General features: G+C 36.0%; 1 long non-coding RNA gene and 1 pseudogene across 2 annotated transcripts in view; both read left to right on the top strand.

Annotated features, from left to right (window-relative positions):
* Positions 1-19,362, top strand: part of LOC144581416 (uncharacterized) — a 138,299-nt gene that overhangs the window by 72,943 nt on the left and 45,994 nt on the right. The gene's annotated exons all lie outside the window — the stretch shown is intronic.
* LOC100390822 (YTH domain-containing family protein 1 pseudogene) lies at positions 12,709-13,456 on the top strand (annotated as a pseudogene).

Below are 19,362 nucleotides of genomic sequence, written 5' to 3'. Positions count from 1 at the left end.
ACCATACAAGAGTCAAGACCTGGAATCATGGACCCCAAGAGCCTGCTTGGTATTCTCTATCCTCCTATGGACATTCTGGTATGTAAAGTGCAAGGCAAATTCCTTTGTACTTTTTCTTCTGCTTTTCTCAAGCAGAAGCAGTTTCGCCCTGTAGCCACCACAGTCAGTAACATGCTGAATCTCACCTGAAGCCAGTGAATCTCAAAAGCTCACCCAAGGCCCTCAATGTAGTTCCCAGGTATTGCTGTGGATTGTTCAGGGCCCAAGGGCTCGGCTCTTCATTTAGAAGGTGATAAACGGTGCTAGGAATAGGTTCTTCATTTCAAGGTAGTAGGTTCCTTTCTGGGCCAGCTTGTGTCTAAAAATGTTATCTGGGAGCTAGGGCCTCAGACTGACCAGTGCACGATTCTGCTGTGACTGAGCTGGTGTGAAAGGGGAAGCCTCATGACCGATCAGTGCCTTATTCTGCTGTGGGTGAGCTGGTATTCAAGATGCAAGACAAGGTCCTGCCCTCTCTTTCCTCTCCCTTCTTCATGAGTAAGGAAGGGGTCACATTTGGAGACAGGACCTATGCAGCCTGTGGTTAGGGGAAGGGTGATGGCAGTATTTTCTTAGCTGACCTAGCTGTCTCAGTAGGTTGTGTGCTCCACTGTCTCTTAACCTGGTTTAGCACTGGGACTTGCCTGAGAGTTGCAGTCCTTATGTCCTAGACTGCCTTTAATGTTTACTTAGAGACTCAGAGCACTTTGGCCCTTAGAGGTGAGGTTTGTGGAAACTGAAGTTTGACCCTTTGGGCTGGTGATTCCCCTCTGGCTAGGGCTCGTTTAAATGCTCCTTCTGTGGTTGGGTGTCAGCTGAATTTGGTCTGTTTTTTTTTTTTTTTCTGCTTTACCAGGGCAGCACTGAATTCAGTGGCTCACAATTGCTGTGTTCTCCCTCCCCCAGCACCCAGAGATGATCTCTTCAACATGTTGCCAATGCTGGGGTGATAGGGAGGGGTGACACTGGTGATTCAAGACTTTTTTTCTATCTCTTCGTACCTCTTTCAGTGATGTGTAATTCAAACCAGGTACTGTGAAGGCTCATTTGGTTTTTAGATCTTATGCAGGTGTTTTTGTTTTGTTGTTGTTCTATGTAGATAGTTGTTAAATTGATGTACTTCTCAGGGGTATGATCAGTGGAGTCTTCTATCCTGCCATGTGTTCTGCCTCCCAGATAATCACATCACAAAGCATTTTTTAATAACTGGGTGGGTAGCAAGATATTGGGCAGATCTACCCAGTGAAAATTTCTTTTTATTACAAAAGTGATACATGCTTATTTAAATGGTTCAAATAGTGTACCAAGTGTACAAATTTGAATCTGTTGTCTACCACTGTTAATTGCTTGAAATCCTTCTAGATTTCATTTATTCAGACTTTGAAGATAGTTCAAGTTTGGTTTCAGACCACCAAATTAAATAAATATTGCAATAAAGCAAGTCACAAAAATTGTTTTGTTTCCCAGTGCATATAAAAGTTATGTTTGTTATACTGTAGTATATTAACTGTGCAATAACATTATGTCTAAGAAAACGATATACACACCTTAACTCAAGCATATTGTATTGCTAAAAAAAACGCAATCATCTAAACAGTCAGCAAGTCATGGTCTTTTTGCTGGTGGATGGTCTTGCCTCAGTGTTGATGGCTGCTGGCTGATCAGGGTTGTTGAAAGTTGGGATTCCTGTGAAAATTGCTTAAAATAAGACAAAAATAAAGTTTGCTGCATCATTTGACTCTTATTTTATGAGAAATTTCTCTGTAGCTTACAATGGTGTTTGATAGCATTTTACCCACAGTAGAACTTCTTTCAAGATTGGAGTCAGTCCACTCAAACCCTGCCACTGTTTTATCAACTAAGTTTACGTAGTATTCTAAATCCTTTGTTTTCATTTCTACAATGCTTAGAGCATCTTCATCAGAAGAAGTTTTCATCTCAACAAACTACTTTCCTTGCTCATCCATAAGAAACAACTCTCCATAGGTTAGTGTCATTGTAAGCTTGAAGCAATTTAGTCACATCTTGGTTCTCATTCTATCTCCACCACATCTGCAATTACTCTTTCCACTGAAACCTTGAACTCCACAAAGTCATCCACGAACATTAGTGTCAACTTATTCCAAACTTCTTTTAATGTTGATATTTTGACCTCCTCTTAGGAATCACAAATATTAATGTTATCTAGAATGGTCAGTCCTTTCCAGCTTTTCAAGTTACTTTGCCAAGATCCATCAGAGGACTCACTATCTGTGGCACCCATAGCTTTACAAGATGTATTTCTTAAATAATAAGATGTGAAAGTCAAAACCACTTCTCCATCCATGGGCTACAAAATGGAGGTTGTGTTAGCAGACATAAAAACATTAAGCTTCTTCTAGATCTCTACCAGAGCTCTTCTGTGACCTGCGTGTTTTGTTGATAAACAGTAATATTTTGAAGAGAATCTTTTTTTTTTGTCTGAGAAATATGTCTCAAAATTTGGCTTAAAATAGTCAGTAAACAATTCTGTAAATAGATGTGCTGTCTCCCAGGCTTTGTTGTTTCTATAGAGCAGGCAAAGTAAACTTAGCATAATTCTTAAGGGCTGTAGGATTTTTGAAATGGTAAATGATCATTGGATTAAACCTCAGGTCACCAGCTGCATTAGTCCCTAACAAGTGAGTCCATAACAAGAGAGTCAGCCTGTTCTTTGAATGTTTAGAGCCAGGCTGACTTCTCCAGCTACAAAAGTCCTAGATGGCATCTTCTTCCAATATAAGGCTATTTCATATACATTAAACATCAGTTGTTCAGTGTAGTCACCTTTATCAGTGATCTTAGCTAGGTCTCCTGGATAACTTGCTGCAGCTGATATAAGTAGAATTTTTGATGCTGCAAAAGAAGTAGTACTCAAATACAAATTTCCTCAGCAAAGCAATTTACTTGTTTAGAAGGATGCGGCTCACAGATGGAACAATGGCGAGTGCATACCTGGACAAAGAGGGGGGGGGATACTTATGTCTGGTGGGAGGCACCCCTACTGCTGTGTCATTTCTCTGTTGGCTATGGTTAGACTACACAAGCTAAACTAATCCCAACTGGCTATTTTAAAGAGAGCAGGGGTCTGAGCTGGAGTGGCAGGGTGGGTGGTTTGGCGGGAAGGATGGTTACAGGCAGGTCAGAGTAGATAGCCAGGGTTGTCCTAGGTTAAAGAAGATGACCAGAGCAGGTGATTGAAGCAGGTGACTGGGATGAGTCAGGATGGAGCCAGGGGCTGGGGGAACAGATGTGAACTACTGATTAGAACAAGTGAAAAAGATTGTTTACTGGAACTACAACGAAGTTAAAATTTAAAATAGAGAATTAAGGAATAAGAGACCTGAACATACTGACATACTGATTATTTGAAGAAAAACTTGGAGTTCACTATATCTAACACAGCTTCTACATAAGCACTTGCTGCTTTACCTTTCAGTTTTATATTATGGAGACAATTTCTTTCCTTAAACCTCATTAACAAACCTTTCTATAAGCTTCAAACTATTCTGCAGCTTTCTCATCTCTCTCAGCCTTTATAGAACTGAACAGAGTTAGGGCCTTGTTCCATATTAGGCTTTGGCTTAAGGGAGTGTTATAGCTGCTTTGATCTTCTATACAGGCTATTCAAACTTTTTAAATATCAGAAATCAGGCTGTTTTGTTTTCTTATTCATGTGTTTACTGTAATAGCACTTTTAATTTTCTTCAAGAGCTTTCTGTTTTAGTCAAAATCTGGCTATTTTGCAAAAGAGGCCTAGCTTTTGGCTTGTCTCAGTAAGCATAATCATTTCTAGCTTTTAATTTAAAGTGACAGATATCCTTCCTTTTAAAAACTTTCAATAAACTAGGTGTTAAAGAAACATACCTCAAAATGATAAGAATCATCAATGACAAACTCACAGCCAACATTATACTGAATAGACAAAAGCTGGAAATATTTATCTTGAAAAGTGCCATAAGATAAGGATGCCCTCTTTGACTACTTTTATTCAACTTAGTACTGAAAGTCTTACCCAGAGCAATCAGGCAAGAGAAAGAAATAAAGGGTATCTAGATAAGAAGAGAGGGAGCCAAACTATCCCTGTTTGCGGATTACAAGATTCCATATCTAAGAACTCCATAGTCTTAGCCCAAAAGCCCCTTCAGCTAATAAACAACTTCAGCAAAGTTTCAGGATACAAAATCAATGTACAAAAAGTATTAGCATTCCTACACACTGAAAAAAGTCAAGCCAAAGGCAAATCAGAAAGGCAGTCTCATTCACAATTACTAAAAAAAAAAAAAAGATACCTAGCAATACAGCTAACCAGGGAGGTGAAAAATCTCTACCATGAGAATTACAATATACTTCTCAAGAAATCAGAAAAGATACAGACAAATGGCAAAACATACCATGCTCATGTACAGGAAGAATTAATGTTATTAAAATGGCCATTCTGCCCAAAGCAATTTACAAATTCAGTGCTATTCCTATCAAACTACCTTTGACATTGTTCATAGAACTAGAAAAAACTATTCTAAAATTCATATGGAACCAAAAATAAGCCAAGGAAATCCTAAGCAAAAAAAACAAAGCCAGAGTCATCACATTATTCAACTTCAAACTATAATATAGGGCTACAGTAAACAAAACAGCATGGTATTGGTACATAAATAGTCAGAGAGATCAATGGAACAGAATAGAGAGGCCAGAAACAGGGCCACACACCTGTGACCTTCTGATCTTTGACAAAGATGACAAAAACAAGCAATAGGGAGTAGAATTCCTATTCAATAAATTGGATAACCAGTTATCCCAGAGCCATTTATTGAATAGAAAATATTATTGAATATGTAGAAGATTGAAATGGGACCCCTTCCTTACACCATATAAAAAATCAACTCAAGATAGATTAAAGACTTAAATGTAAAACCCAAAACTGTAAAAACTCTGGAAGACAGCCTAGATAGTACCATCCTGGACATAGAAATGAGAAAAGATTTCATGACAAAAACATCAAAAGCAATTGCAACGAAAGCACTCTGCACGGCAAAAGAAACTGTCGACAGAGTCAACTGATAATCTATAGAATGGAGATTTTTCCAATTGACGCATCTGACAAAGGTGTAATATCCAGCATCTATAAGAAACTTAATCAAGTTTACAAGAGGAAAACAAACAACCACATTAAAATGTAGTCAAAGGAGACTTCTTAAAAGAAGATGTACACGTAGCCAACAGACATATAAGAAAAAGCTCAATATCACTGATCATTAGAGAAACACAAATCAAAACTACAGTGAGATATTATCTCACAGCAGTCAATGGCTATGATTAAAAAGTCAAAAAATATTTTCTTGGAAGGCTTTCCTAAAAAAAAAAAAAAAAGTAAAAAATAACAGATGCTGCTGAGGTTGCAGAGAAAAGGGAACACTTATACATTGTTGGTGGGAGTGTAGATGAGTTCAACCATTGTGGAAATCACTGTGGCAATTTCTCAAAGAACCAAAAGCAGAACTACCATTCAATCCAGAAATGCCATTACTGGGTATATACCTGGAGGAATATAAATCATTCTACCATGAGGACACATGCACATGAGTGAATGTTCATTGCAGTGCTATTCGCAATAGCAAATGTATGGCATCAACCTAAATACCCAACAATGACAGATTGGGTAAAGCAAATGTAGTGCATATACACCATGGAATACTATGCAGTCATAGAAAGTAATGAGATTATGTCTTTTGCAAGAACACAGATGGAGCTGGAGGCTATTATCCTTAGTGAACTAACTCAGAAACAGAACCAAACACCACAGACTAACTTATAAATGGGAGCTAAATGATGAGAACTCATGAACACAAAGGAAGGAACAATAGACACTGGGGTCTATTTGAGGGTGAATGGTGAAAGGAGGGAGAGGAGCAGAAAAAATATCTACTGGGTAGTAGGCTTAATACCTGGGTGATAAAATAATCTGTACAACCAACCCTCATGACATGAGTTTACTTATATAGCAAACCTTCAATGTAATCCTGAACCTAAAATAAAAGAGTTTTAAAAAAGGAAAGAAAAATACCAAGAAAAAAACACACACAAACACACACAAAGTGAGAGATGCATAACTCTTCATTTAATTTGAACACTTAGAGATCATTATGGAGTTATTAATTGGCAGCATTCAATATTTCTGTTTCTTAGGAATAGAGAGGCCTGAGGAAAGGGAGGGAGATGGTGAGCAGATGGTTGATAGAGTAGTCAGAGCACACAAGCAATTTGCAGATTCACTGCTATTCTTATCAAACTAGTAATGACATTGTTCACAGAACTAGAAAAAACTATTTTAAAATTCATATGGAACCAAAAAGGAGCCCAAATAACCAAGGCAATCCCTAAGCAAAAACATGATAAATCACAGCATTTATCAGTTAAGTTTTCTGTCTTATATGGGCATGATTTGTGGCACCCCAAAACAATCACAATAGTAACATCATGATGACTCATCAGAGATCACCAAAAATGATAAATAATAATGAAAGAGTTTGAAATATTATGAGAATTACCAAAATGTGACACAGAGACAAAATGTGAGCACATGGATTTAGAAAATTGGTATTGATAGACTTGCTTGATAAAGGGTTGTGTAAAGCCTTTAATTTATAAAAAATGCAGTATCAGCCAAGTGCGATAAGGCAAAGTGCAGTGAAATAAAATATATCAATACAGAAATATATATGTATATGCTTTTAAAAGACAAAAGTGCAGTGTTATTACACAGAGCATTTGCTAATTTTTTTTCATTTTGAAGTTTAAGACATTGTTCTAAGCCTGTATATATGAATTTGAAATATTCTTTTTAATAGCTAATATCTCATATAGATAATTACTTCTTCATTCCCTTATTTTTAGCCATTTAGGTTATGTCATTTTAAAAATTATTAATAATATTTTAGTAGACATCTTTGTATTTACCTATTTGCACAAGCATATTAAGTATATTTGAACAATGAATTCCCAAGTTAAATTGTTTAATATGCTGGTGGGTGAGTACAAAACATAGAAAATGAAATTTACATTGAGATTCATTATAAAAATAATTAATCCTGAACCACTGGATGTAATACAGGATAGGAATACTACCTTTGCTTACCTTTTTATTATTTTTTGTTATCTTTTATGGAGAAACCTTCGTTTAATTTCTAGAACTCTGCTTTTGTAGTCATATTTGGCTATCAATATATATGTTTTTGTTTTCTAGAAAATAATGAATGTATACATTGACCCATCTGGTCCCAAATTAGAGGACACATGTTGATTTCCTAATGTATCTCAGGCATCACTTGCCTTGTTTATTGTTGCACTCTCAACATGTGTCTAGTGAGTGATAGGTAAACACTAGATATTTGTTATTTAATTGAAAGGTATAGAAAAGCTGTAAAATTTTCATATGTCATTTCTAAACATTTAGTGTGCACTGAAACAAGGATTCTAGAGGCAAGTGAGGTCTAAGTTTTCCTTAGGAAGGCATATTGTGCATTTAAAAAATTATAAATACTTGAGAATTTAATCATCAATAATACCATGCTCTTAATATTCATTATTGCTTAGTAATACTTCCTCTTTAGCAGGTTTGGTTCCAATATGAACTTTCAAACTGGCTAGGATTCACACTGATGCTGGTAATCTCACCAGATCTTCTGTTCACCTGTACTTTGGGGCTGCTTATCTTGCCCACAGAGAACAATGCTCACTGAGTTACATATGAATGGACCAGGTAGGGCTTTTGTACTTTGATTGCTACAATAATTATATATTTTACATCGCCATTCAATGCTGATGACTATGGTTATCCCCGACGTGACAGCAGGATCCATAGTTTCTTTTTGCACTACTTGTTCAGATGCTTCTGCCAAAAATTGATGGGTGAAAATGTAGTTCATGCACTATCACTTTATTTTTTATTTATTTTTTAATTTTTTTGAGACGGAGTTTCGCTTTTGTTACCCAGGCTGGAGTGCAATGGCGCGATCTCGGCTCACCGCAACCTCCGCCTCCTGGGTTCAGGCAATTCTCCTGCCTCAGCCTCCCGAGTAGCCGGGATTACAGGCACGTGCCACCATGCCCAGCTAATTTTTTGTATTTTTAGTAGAGACGGGGTTTCACCATGTTGACCGGGATTGTCTCAATCTGTCGACCTCGTGATCCACCTGCCTCGGCCTCCCGAAGTGCTGGGATTACAGGCTTGAGCCATCGCGCCCGGCCACTATCACTTTATTTTTAAAAGAGAACAGCAAACAAACGAATAACGAACAACTCTCTTATCCTCCAAAGTTATGGAAAAGTTAGAATTCCCTGTATTTGTTCTCTTTTTACTTCTTCCCATCCAGACAGGCATAATAGTGTTAAAAATTCTTTTTCATTTTTTTAAGTATTCTAAAGCTGTCAGTCATGTTTACTGCCATAGCATGAATTTAAACTTTTAAAGCATGTTAGGTGTTTAGAGCATTGCAACACATTTTTAAAACAAATGCAGGTTATTTGTTGCTTTACATCTCTAAATGGCTATGAAGATTGTGTCTGAAGGCCATTTTAGAAATTTGCTCCAAAATATATATGATCATTTGCATATAATATTTAGACATTTTATAAAATTTTGGAACTGGAGTGTTCAAATGCAATAATACAGGTTCTCTATTATTGAACAATACAAAGTACATAATTCTGCTGGTTCTTTGGTGTTATAAGAATTTTACACTTCTAGATTTTGAGTTATTTGTATGTTGATAGTATCCAGTAAATAAAATGAAAAGTAGTTTCATGTACAGATATAAAATAATGTAGCAGTCAAGCATAAAATTTTACAGGGTGCTAAAATCGTTTGTTTCTTTGCTCCTATAAATCATAGGCTAACTTTAGTATTCAAACCATTTAGGTGTCCTAAAATATGTTTAAAACCTTTACACATACTAGAGTCTCTTCGCCAGCTAAGAAGCAGATTGTACATTTATAGCCTTTAGGGTCTCAGGAAATGATTCAAACTGTTCTTAGAAGTGATGCAGCGAGCAAGAAAATTCCACTAAGAATTTTGGCATTAGATTTCTGACAGATTTTAGTTTACAGAATAGAATCACAGATGTGATTAAACAATTCTGAACGTTTCACAACACATTTGGATGGCTTTCAGATCCAGTTATCATGTTCCCAAACATCTTACAATCAAAGGAGAAAACAAAGCTATCTGGACATTCTTTAGAGTTTGGGATAGCCACTCATTTTTTCATTAACAAACATTTCTTGAGCAACTACGATGTGCCAAGCATTATTCCAGAAGCATGGGGTACATCTGCGAATAAAATTGATGAAAGACTCTGCCTTCATAAAGTATTAACTTTACTTGCCTTTATTTACATAAAATAAGTAAATTATATAGTATGTTAGAAGTTAATAAGTGCTATGGGAGGAAAAGAAAAGTGGAGCAGGATAAAGGGAAGATGAACCAGATAAAGGGCAATTGCTGAAGAGTACATTGCAATTTGTGAGTGTGATCAGGATAGGGCTTATTAGGAAGGTGACATTTGAGTCAAGACTTGAAGGGAGTGAAAGAGGTAGTCATGCATATATTAGCAAATAACATTCTAATACTAGGACAATTCATGCACTGGCATGAATGTGGGAATTCTTGGGGCATATTCAAGGAAGAGCAAAAAGGCCGATTTGGTTGGAGTGGAGAGAGTGAGAGGAAAGAAGCTAAAACTGTGTTCAGAGTGGGAATAGGGGTCAGATAAACAGTTCACTGTAGGGACTTTGAATTTTGTGTGTGTGTGAGTGTGTGTGTTTGTGTGTTATCTTTTTTTTTTTTAATTGCATTTTAGGTTTAAACCATTCAGGACATAGGAGTAGGCAAGGACTTCATGACCAAAACACCAAAAGCATTGGCAACAAAAGCCAAAAAAGGGACTTTGAATTTTTTACTGTGAATGGGGAGGCAGCAAGGTTTCAAGTATCCCTGGGGCTGCTATTCTGAGACTAGGTGGTAGGAGGTAGAATGGCAGCAGTTAAGAGCAGATGAAGACCGGGAAAGAGCTGTTGGTGGCTTGGTCCAGGGTGGTAGCAGTGAGAAGTATGGGAAGTAGTTGAATTCTAGATATATTTTGAAAGAAACAGTAGCCAAATTTTTTGATAGGTGATGAAAAAGGCATGCGGTAAAAAGAAGCATGATTGCAAAGTATTTTGCCTGAGTATCCAGAGAATAGAGATGCCACTAAATAAGATGGTGGAGTGGGTGAGAGCAGCAGTCAGGAGCAACACAACAATAAACCATAAAATAGGTTTCTAGTGTAGGACCTGTTTCATATTATTGTCATTTTCCAGTGTGCTATTACTTACATTATTTCAGTGTTTAAATAAGAGCCATCTGGCAATTTCCACTGTGGCCTAATTCAAGCCACTAACATGATGTCCCTGAAGGTAGAATTGGGAAGATATGAGTACAGTCAGCTCTTGAAAGACAAGGCAAACTGCCCCGAGCACACTGTGGCTGAGCTCTGTGACTTAGAACTCATCTTTCCCACATCAACTGGACATTGTTGGGACCTCCCAAGCCTTATGGCAGGCTAGTATATTATATACACACTACACTCTATATGTCTATATAAGTGCTAGACCTTAGACTATAATTCAGCTGCTACATTAGGCTGATAATTTATTTGAAATAAGCATTCTTTTGGTAGAAAAATTGGCCATAAGATATTCTAGGAATCAGAGCCTTTAAAAAAAATTTTATTTTCTTGTTTGTATGTTTGGAATAAATTCACAATTTACACATATTCTTTTAAGCTGAATACTTAGAGACTGCTGACAGCTATTGATAAATTTGTTTTTTGGTTCTAAGACTTTTTGGTCTAAACCAATGGCACTTGAAAATCTGTATATTCTCTTTAACTGTAATTCACTGAAATACTAATTTAGCAAACTCATTTTAGAGTCCAATGAACAATGTCTTGTAAAATGAAGTCTGTTTGACCGCATGACTTCATGAAAGATGCTGATAATGTTTAACTTGGCTAATATAGAAAGTGATCTATTGTTTGTGGCAGTGGTGGTGTTTTAACACAGTGGCTGTGTTAAAGCCCATCTTGAATATTAAGCATTTGGTCCAAGTACTACTGGAAAATACCCTGGTTCTATAATCCTTTAAAGATAAATTGGGTGAAACAAATCTGACCAGTCCTGGGGGTATTAATTATATTTCAAAATGAACTCAAGTCCAGTTACACATTTCCAAATTGCTGTTTTCATGGAAAGTGATTATTCAGAACTGGTAATCATATGAAATGTTACAGTTTTGTAAATGTGTTATATTATGAAAACTGACAAAAGAGTTTTGTTTTGTTTTGTTTTTTGTTTCATGAGACATAATGCCTTACCATCATCAAACTTTAAAACCTTATTCATACCTAATATAAACTTATTTATGCTAACTTCTTATTTTTAAAAATTGAGATTAAAATGGACATATATGTATTATCTAATATAGCAGCCCTTGCCATATATGATTTTTGAGCATTTGAAGTGTGGCTGGTCTGACTGGGGAACTAAATTTTAAATTTTATTTTATTTTAAATAATTTAAATTTAAATTCATATGGCTATGTGTGGGTAGTGGCTACAATATGGAACAGTGCAGCCCCTGATAGCACCTGTTAACTGGGGATCTAGAAAGGAGTTAAATCCTCAAGCCCAAAGGCATACATTGTTTCTAATTAATCAGTTTACCTCTTCTGCATCAAGAATAATACTATGTATTATTATTAGGATAATTAAGAAAATAGTCTCTCAAATTATTTTCTGTGAGACTTAATTCTCTCACAGCATTGAACTGAGAATGGCTATTCTAGAAAGTTCCCCCATTTCCTTTTCCATTCATACCACCCCCAAAGATCTCTCAGACAAAAATCACTATTTTTTTTTGTATCCATTGATTATTTTTGCCTGTTTGTTGACTTCATATTGCTAGAAATGTACAGTGTATTTTAAGTTGGGACTGACTTCTGTCACTTTACAAGATGTTTTTGAGATTCATCTTGTATGTAGTAATAGTTCATTTTTTTATATTGTTATATAGTATTTCATTGTATCAACATATCAAAATTTGTTTACCTATTTCTAAATTTGTCCATTTCATTTAAGTTGACAAATTTGTTAACATAAAATTTTTATAACATGTTTAATTATCTCATTAATTTCTATACTATCTATAATAATATATAGTATATCTCAAATATGAGATAATAGGGGACTATCTCATATTTGATGTCAGTAATTTACTTATTCTATCTTGCTAGGACTTTATCAGTTTTATAAAAAATTTTAAAAAAACTTTGACCTTGTCGATTTTCTCTATGGTTTTATATTTTATTCTTTCATCACCATTAGCCCTTTCTTCTACTTATTTTATAAGCTAAAATTAGTTAAAACCAATTAAATCTAATTTTTCTCACAGGCTTTTATTATATAAATCTCCAGTTGTGTATGAAATACCTATTCTTTCCATTTATTTACTGATTCTGCAGACTTCATTGAGCACCTGTCTACCCCATGGAAGGTGCTGCGATAAGCATTAGTAAACAAGATAGCCACAGTCCTTGATCTTTTGTCTTCACAATTTTGTTGAGTAGGTGAACACTGGGAAAGAAATGGCAAGGATAGCCAGGCCTGGTGGCACATGCTTATAATCCCTGCTACTTGGGAGGCTGAACTGGGAGGATTGTTTGAGCCCAGGAGTTTGAGACCAGCCTCAAAAAAAAAAAAAACAAAACTGAAAGCTGCCCACAGTTATCGTCCTAAAGAATTTGACTGGAATCTTAAATGTGGCCATTGTGCATTTTAAAGAGCTATTCTGAGGATGACATTCACCACTTCATTAAGTACTCCATTTTGTGTAGTACAGAACATTGGCACTAAGTACTTGGACAGTGCATTCAGCTCTATAAGCAGCACGGGGCCTGTCTACCAGTTCTTCAGTGTCAGTGGGGAGTGGGTATTTCTGTGGGGTGGCTGAGATGAAAGTGCCCTGTGGACAGCAGCACCAGTGCTGGAGTCTGGTCTCAAGATAAATGGAAGGGGAAGTTTGATGTCAAGTGTATTTTTGTCAGGGATATGCCCAGTAACCAGCTCAGGCATATCAGACTGGAGAATAATGACAACAAGCCATCATAAACTGTGAAACACAGGAGGTTCCCTTAGAAAAAAGAAAAACAAGTGCTGAAAATGATTACTTCCAACAAGCACACAACCTCCAACTTTGATGACTTTCTCACTTCATGGAGTGCCAGGACAAGGAGGAGGTGATATACAAGGAATGACAGAATCAAAATAATAAGAACAAACAAGTTTTTATATGTTCTAACATTTGATTTCGAAAAAGTGTTTATAAAACATGTGCTTGGTCAGCTCCAGTGTGTTGTCCTGTGCAGGGGTTGAGTGTTGCATCTTTGTCTTCTTTGTAGTTTATTTTTGCCCAGATGGATCCACATTCACTTGTACTTTAAAAAATGATACTGTAGAGCTCATTCTTACGCCTGTAATCCGAGCACTTTGGAAGTCTGGGGCAGGTGGATCACAAGGTCAAGAGTTCAAGACCAGTTTGGCCAAGATGGTGAAACCGTGTCTCTACTAAAAATACAAAAATTAGCTGGGTGCAGTGGTGGGTGCCTGTAATCCCAGCTACTCGGGAGGCTGAAGCAGGAGAATCGCTTGAACCCAGGAGGTTGCAGTGAGCTGACATCATGCTGTTGCACTCTAGCCTGGCAACAGAGCAAGAGCAAGACTTTAAAAAAAAGTTTTTTTTTTGTCATTTTATCAATGAGACTAATGTGAAATATAAGTACCCTTAAAAACAAACAAAGCAAAACAAACAGAAAAACCTACTACCTCCAATTAATTTTTTCTGTTTTGGCAGAAATTATGTTCTTTTTCTTAAATTTAGAGTCATTTAATAGCTCTATTTGAGATTTCATATTTTTACCCTTTGTTGCTTTATAGCAAACATAAGAAACCATGAGTTGTTTTCTCATTTAAGAGTATTCTGTTAAAATCTCTTGAAAATATCTACCAAGTGTCTTCTCTGTTCTTCACTGGTCTGTTTTCTGATGTGGCTGGATGGTAATGGGATGCAATGTGTGGAGGAACTGGAAGATGTTTAAGGTCTGGTTCAGTGCTTAGTCATTATTAGTTGTTTGTAGATTTTTAATTTTCCCCTTTTTCTTCACTTGAAATTCCTTGTGCTGTCTTAAAGTTTTATATCAAAAATGCTGAGATTTAAGTGTAGAATTTCATAGTACAGACAGAATGATGATGCTACTGATTGTAAATTCCACCATGTTTTATTTTTTTTCTGTTGAATGGGTAAAAACAAAAAATAAACCCATTTAAAAAATGAATTAGGCCAGGTGTGGTGGCTCAGCCTATAATCCCAGTACTTTGGGAGGCTGAGGTGGGTGGATCACTTGAGATCGGTAGTTTGAGACCAGACTGACCAACATGGAGAAACCTTGTCTCTACTAAAAATAAAAAATTAGCTGTGTATGTTAGTGCATGCCTGTAATCCCAGCTACTCAGGAGGCTGAGGCAGGAGAATCACTTGAACCCAGGAGGCAGAGGTTGTGGTGAGCCAAGATTGTGCCATTGCACTCCAGTCAGGGTAAAAAGAGTGAAACTCTGTCTCAAAAAAAAGAAGAAGAAGAAGAAAAAAGAATTAGCTTTTGTTTTGTGAAATGAGAGACTCATGAAATAATTGAACTCACCACCACTGGAATTTTAGTTGACATAGTGACTCCACCTAATAATTGTACTAGCTCTCCAGCAATGGTTTCTTAACCAAAATGGAAATTCACAAATGACAGATAAAGAATTCAAAGCAGGAATTGCCAGGAAGCTCAATGAGATCCAAGATAAGGTTGAAAATTAACACAAAGAAACTTTTAAGCAATCTAGGAAATGAAGGAAGAGATAAACATATTAAAAAGAAATCAGTCCGAGTTTCTGGAATTAAAAATCTTAGCTAAGGAATTTCAAAATACAATTGAAAACCATATCACTTTACTGGAAGAAGCAGAAGAATTTCAGAGCTTGAAGACTGGTCTTTTGAACTAACCTAGTCTGACAAAAATAAAGAGAAATAATTTTATAAAATGAGCAAAGTCTTTGAGAAATATGGGATTATGTAAAGTGACCAAACATATGAATTAATGGCATTCTAAGGAAGAAGTAGAAAATGGAAGTGACCTGCAAAGTATATTTGAGGGAATAATTCAAGAAAACTTTCCTAATATTGCTAGAGAGGTAGATACCCAGATACAAGAATCCAGAGAACACCTGCAAGATACTATACAAAACAGACATCACCAAGGGATATAGTCACCTGAATGTTCAAGGTCAACGCTAAATAAAAGAAAAATCTTAAAGGCAGCTAGAGAAAAAGGGTAAATCACTTACAAAGGGAACCATATCAGGCTAACAGCAGACTTCTTGGCATAAACCTTATAAACCAGGAGGAATTGAGGATTTTTTTTTGACCCTGAGTCTGTCTCTGTCACCCAGAATGGAATGCACTGGCACTATCTCAACTCACTGCAGCCTCTGCCTCCTGGGTTCAAGCAATTCTCCTGCCTCAGCCTTCCAAGTAGCTGGGACTACAGGTGTGTGCTGCCATGCCAGGCTAAGTTTTGTATTTTTAGTAGAGATGGGATTTCACTATGTTGCCCAGGCTCATCTCCAATTACTGGCCTTAAGTGATCTGCAGGCTTCAGCCTCCCAAAGTGCTGGGATTACAGGTGTGAGCTACCATGTCTGGTTGAGGACCTATTCTCAGCATTCTTAAAAAAAAAATTCCAAACAAGAATTTTATATTCTGCCAAACTAAGCTTCATAAGTGAAGTTGAAATGTAATCTTTCTTAGACAAGCAAGTGCTAAAGGAATTTGCTACCACTAGACCAACCTTACAAGAGACCTTTAAACATAGATACAAAAGAGCAATACCCACTACTACACAAACATACTTAAGTACATGGCCCGTAGACCCTCTAAAGCAAAAACACAATAGAAACTACAAAGTGAACAGCTAACAATTTTACAATAGGTTCAGAACCTCACATGTCAATATTAACTTTGAACATAAATGGTCTAAATGCCTCACTTAAAGCACAGAGTGGCAAATTGGATTAAAAAAAGACTCATTCATCTGCTATCTTTGAGACCAATCTCACACATAATGACACCCATAGGCTCAAAGTAAAGGGTTGGAGAAAAATCTGCCATGCAAATGGAAAAGAAAAAAGAGAAGAATTGATATTCTTATATCAGAACAAGACAGACTTTAAACCAACAGCAGTAAAAAAGAACAAAGAAGGGCAATACATAATGAAAAAGTGTTCAGTTCAAGAAGACTTAACTATCCTAAATATGTAAACTCCCAACATTGCAGTATCCAGATTCATAAGACAAGTACTTCTAAACTTGTTATAAGATTTAAACAGTCACACAATAATAGTGGGGATCTTCAACACTGCAATGACTGCATCAGACAGATCATCAAGTCCGAAAACTAACAAAAAAATTCTGAATTTAAACTGACACTTGACAAATTGGACCTAATAGACATCTACAGAATACTTCACCTTTCAACCAAGAGCATACATTTTTTATCTGCACATAAAACATACTCCAAGACTGACCACATACTCCTCCATAAAGCAACTCTCAATACATTAAAAAAAAAAAACAAAATCCTATCAACCATAACACTCAGACTACAGTGAAATGAAACTAAAAATAAGTACCAAGAAAATCTCCCCAAACCAGAAAATTTCATGGAAATTAAGCAACATGCTCCAGAATGACTTTGGGGTATATGATGAAATCAAGGCAGAAATAAAAAAAAATTGAACTAAATAAAAACAGACAAAATACCCAATTCTATGAGATTTAGCAAAGGCAGTGTTAAGAGGAAGATTATAGTGCTAAACACCTACTTCAAAAAATTAGGAAGATTTCAAATTAATGATCTAACACTACACCTCAAGGAACTATGAAAACAAGGATGCACTAACCCCAAAGCTTGGAAAAGACAAAATGCCCAATTCTATGAGATTTAGCAAAAGCAGTATTAAGAAGAAATTTAAAGTGCTAAATGCCTACTTCAAAAAATTAGGAAGATTTCAAATTAATGATCTAACATTGCAACTCAAGGAACTGGGAAAACAAGGATGCAGTAACTCCAAAGGTAGCAAAATAAAAGAAATAACTAAAATTAGAATGGAGCTGAATGAAACTGACATCCCAAAATTCATATAAAAAACCAATGAAACCAAAAGTTGGTGTTTGAAAGAATATGCAGGATTGATAGACCACTAGCTAGATTTACAAAGAGAAAAGATCCAGATAAGCACTATCAGAAATTTACATTACAACTGATCCCACAGATATAAAAAAAGGTACTCAGGAACTATTATGAACACCTCTATGCACACAAACTAGGAAATCTGGAGGAAATGGATAAATTCCTGGAAACACACAATCTCCCAATATTGAGCCACAAAGAAATTGAAACCCCAAACAAATCAATGTTGAGTTCTGAAATTGAATCACTAATAAAAAGTCTAATAACCAAAAAAGCCCTGGACCAGAAAGATTCATAGCTGAATCCTGCTAGATGTACAAAAAAGACCTGGTACTAATTCTACTGAAACCATTTCAAAAATTTGAGGGGAAGGTCTTCTCCCTAACTCATTATATGAAGCAAGCAATACCCTGACAAAAACACAACCACTAAATAAAACTACTGGCCGATATCCCTGATGAACATAGATGCAAAAAACCTCAACAAAATATTAACAAACTGAATTCAGCAGCACATCAATAAGTTAATAGACCATAGTCAAGTAGGCTTCATTCCCCAGATGTAAGGTTGGTTCAACATATGCAAATCAATAAGTGTGGTTCATCATATAAAGAGAATTATATTACAAAAATGATATGATCATCTCAATAGATGCATAAAAAGCTTTAGGTAAAGTCCAACATTCTTCCACTGTAAAAACCCTTGAGAAACTAGGCATTGAACCTCAAAATAATAAAAGCTATTGATGACAAACCAACAGCCAACAGCATACTGACCAAGCAAAAACTGGAAGCATTCTTCTTGATAACTAGAACAAAATAAAGATGCCTACTCTTCCCCCTCCTATTCAACATAGTATTGGAAATACTAGTCAGAGCAATCAGGCAAGAGAAAGGCATCCAAATAGGAAAGGAAGTCAAACTATCTCTCCTTGCTGATGATATAATTCTATTCCTTGAATAACCCAAAGACTTCATCAAAAGGCTCCAGGAACCAATAAACAACTTCAGCCGAGTTTTAGGATACAAAATCAATGTACAAAAACCAGCTGTATTTCTGTATACCAGTACTGCTCAAGCCGAGAGCCAAATCAAGAACACACTATCGTTTATAATAGCCACACACAAATATAGAATATACTACTGGATAGTAGTATATCTAACCAATGCGGTAAAAAATCTCTGCAAGACAAAACAAAACACTGCTAAAAGAAATTATATACGATACAAATAGAAAAACACTCTATGCTCATGGAACCAATATCATTAAAATGACGATACCACCTAAAGCAATCTATAGATTCAATGCTATTCCTATCAAATGATCAACATCATTATTCATAGAATTGAAAAAACTATTCTAAAATTCATATGGAATCAAAAGAGAACCCGAATAGCCCAGGCAATCCTAATCAAAAAGAACAAAGCTAGAGGCATCATATTATCCAAATTCAAACTATACTATGAGGCCACAGTGAGCAAAACAGCATGGTACTGGTATAAAAGCAGACACATAGACCAATGAAACAGAATAGAGTACCCAGAAATATAGCCACAAACCTACAGCTATCTGACTGCTGATAAAGTTGATAAAAATAAGCAATGGGGAAAAACTCTTTATTTAATAAATGTTGCTGGGATAACTGGCTAGCCATACACAAAAGAATAAATCTGAACCTCTACCTTTTATCAGATACAAAAACTAACTCAAGATGTGTATAAAATTTAAGTGTAAGACTTCTAATTATAAGAATCCTGAAAGAAAACCCAGGAAACTCCATTCTGGACATGGGGCTTGGGAAATAATTTATGACTAAGTTCTTAAAAGCCATTGCAACAAATGTAAAAATTGACAAGTGGGAACTAATTGAACTAAATAGCTTGTGTAGAGCCAAAGAAACAATCAACAGAGTAAACAGACAA

The sequence above is a fragment of the Callithrix jacchus genome, chromosome 2, assembly GCF_049354715.1.
Source record: "Callithrix jacchus isolate 240 chromosome 2, calJac240_pri, whole genome shotgun sequence".
Classification (NCBI taxonomy): Eukaryota; Metazoa; Chordata; class Mammalia; order Primates; family Cebidae; genus Callithrix; species Callithrix jacchus.
The sequence above is the reverse complement of the archived record's forward strand: the minus strand, read 5'-3'. Positions and strand labels throughout refer to the sequence as shown.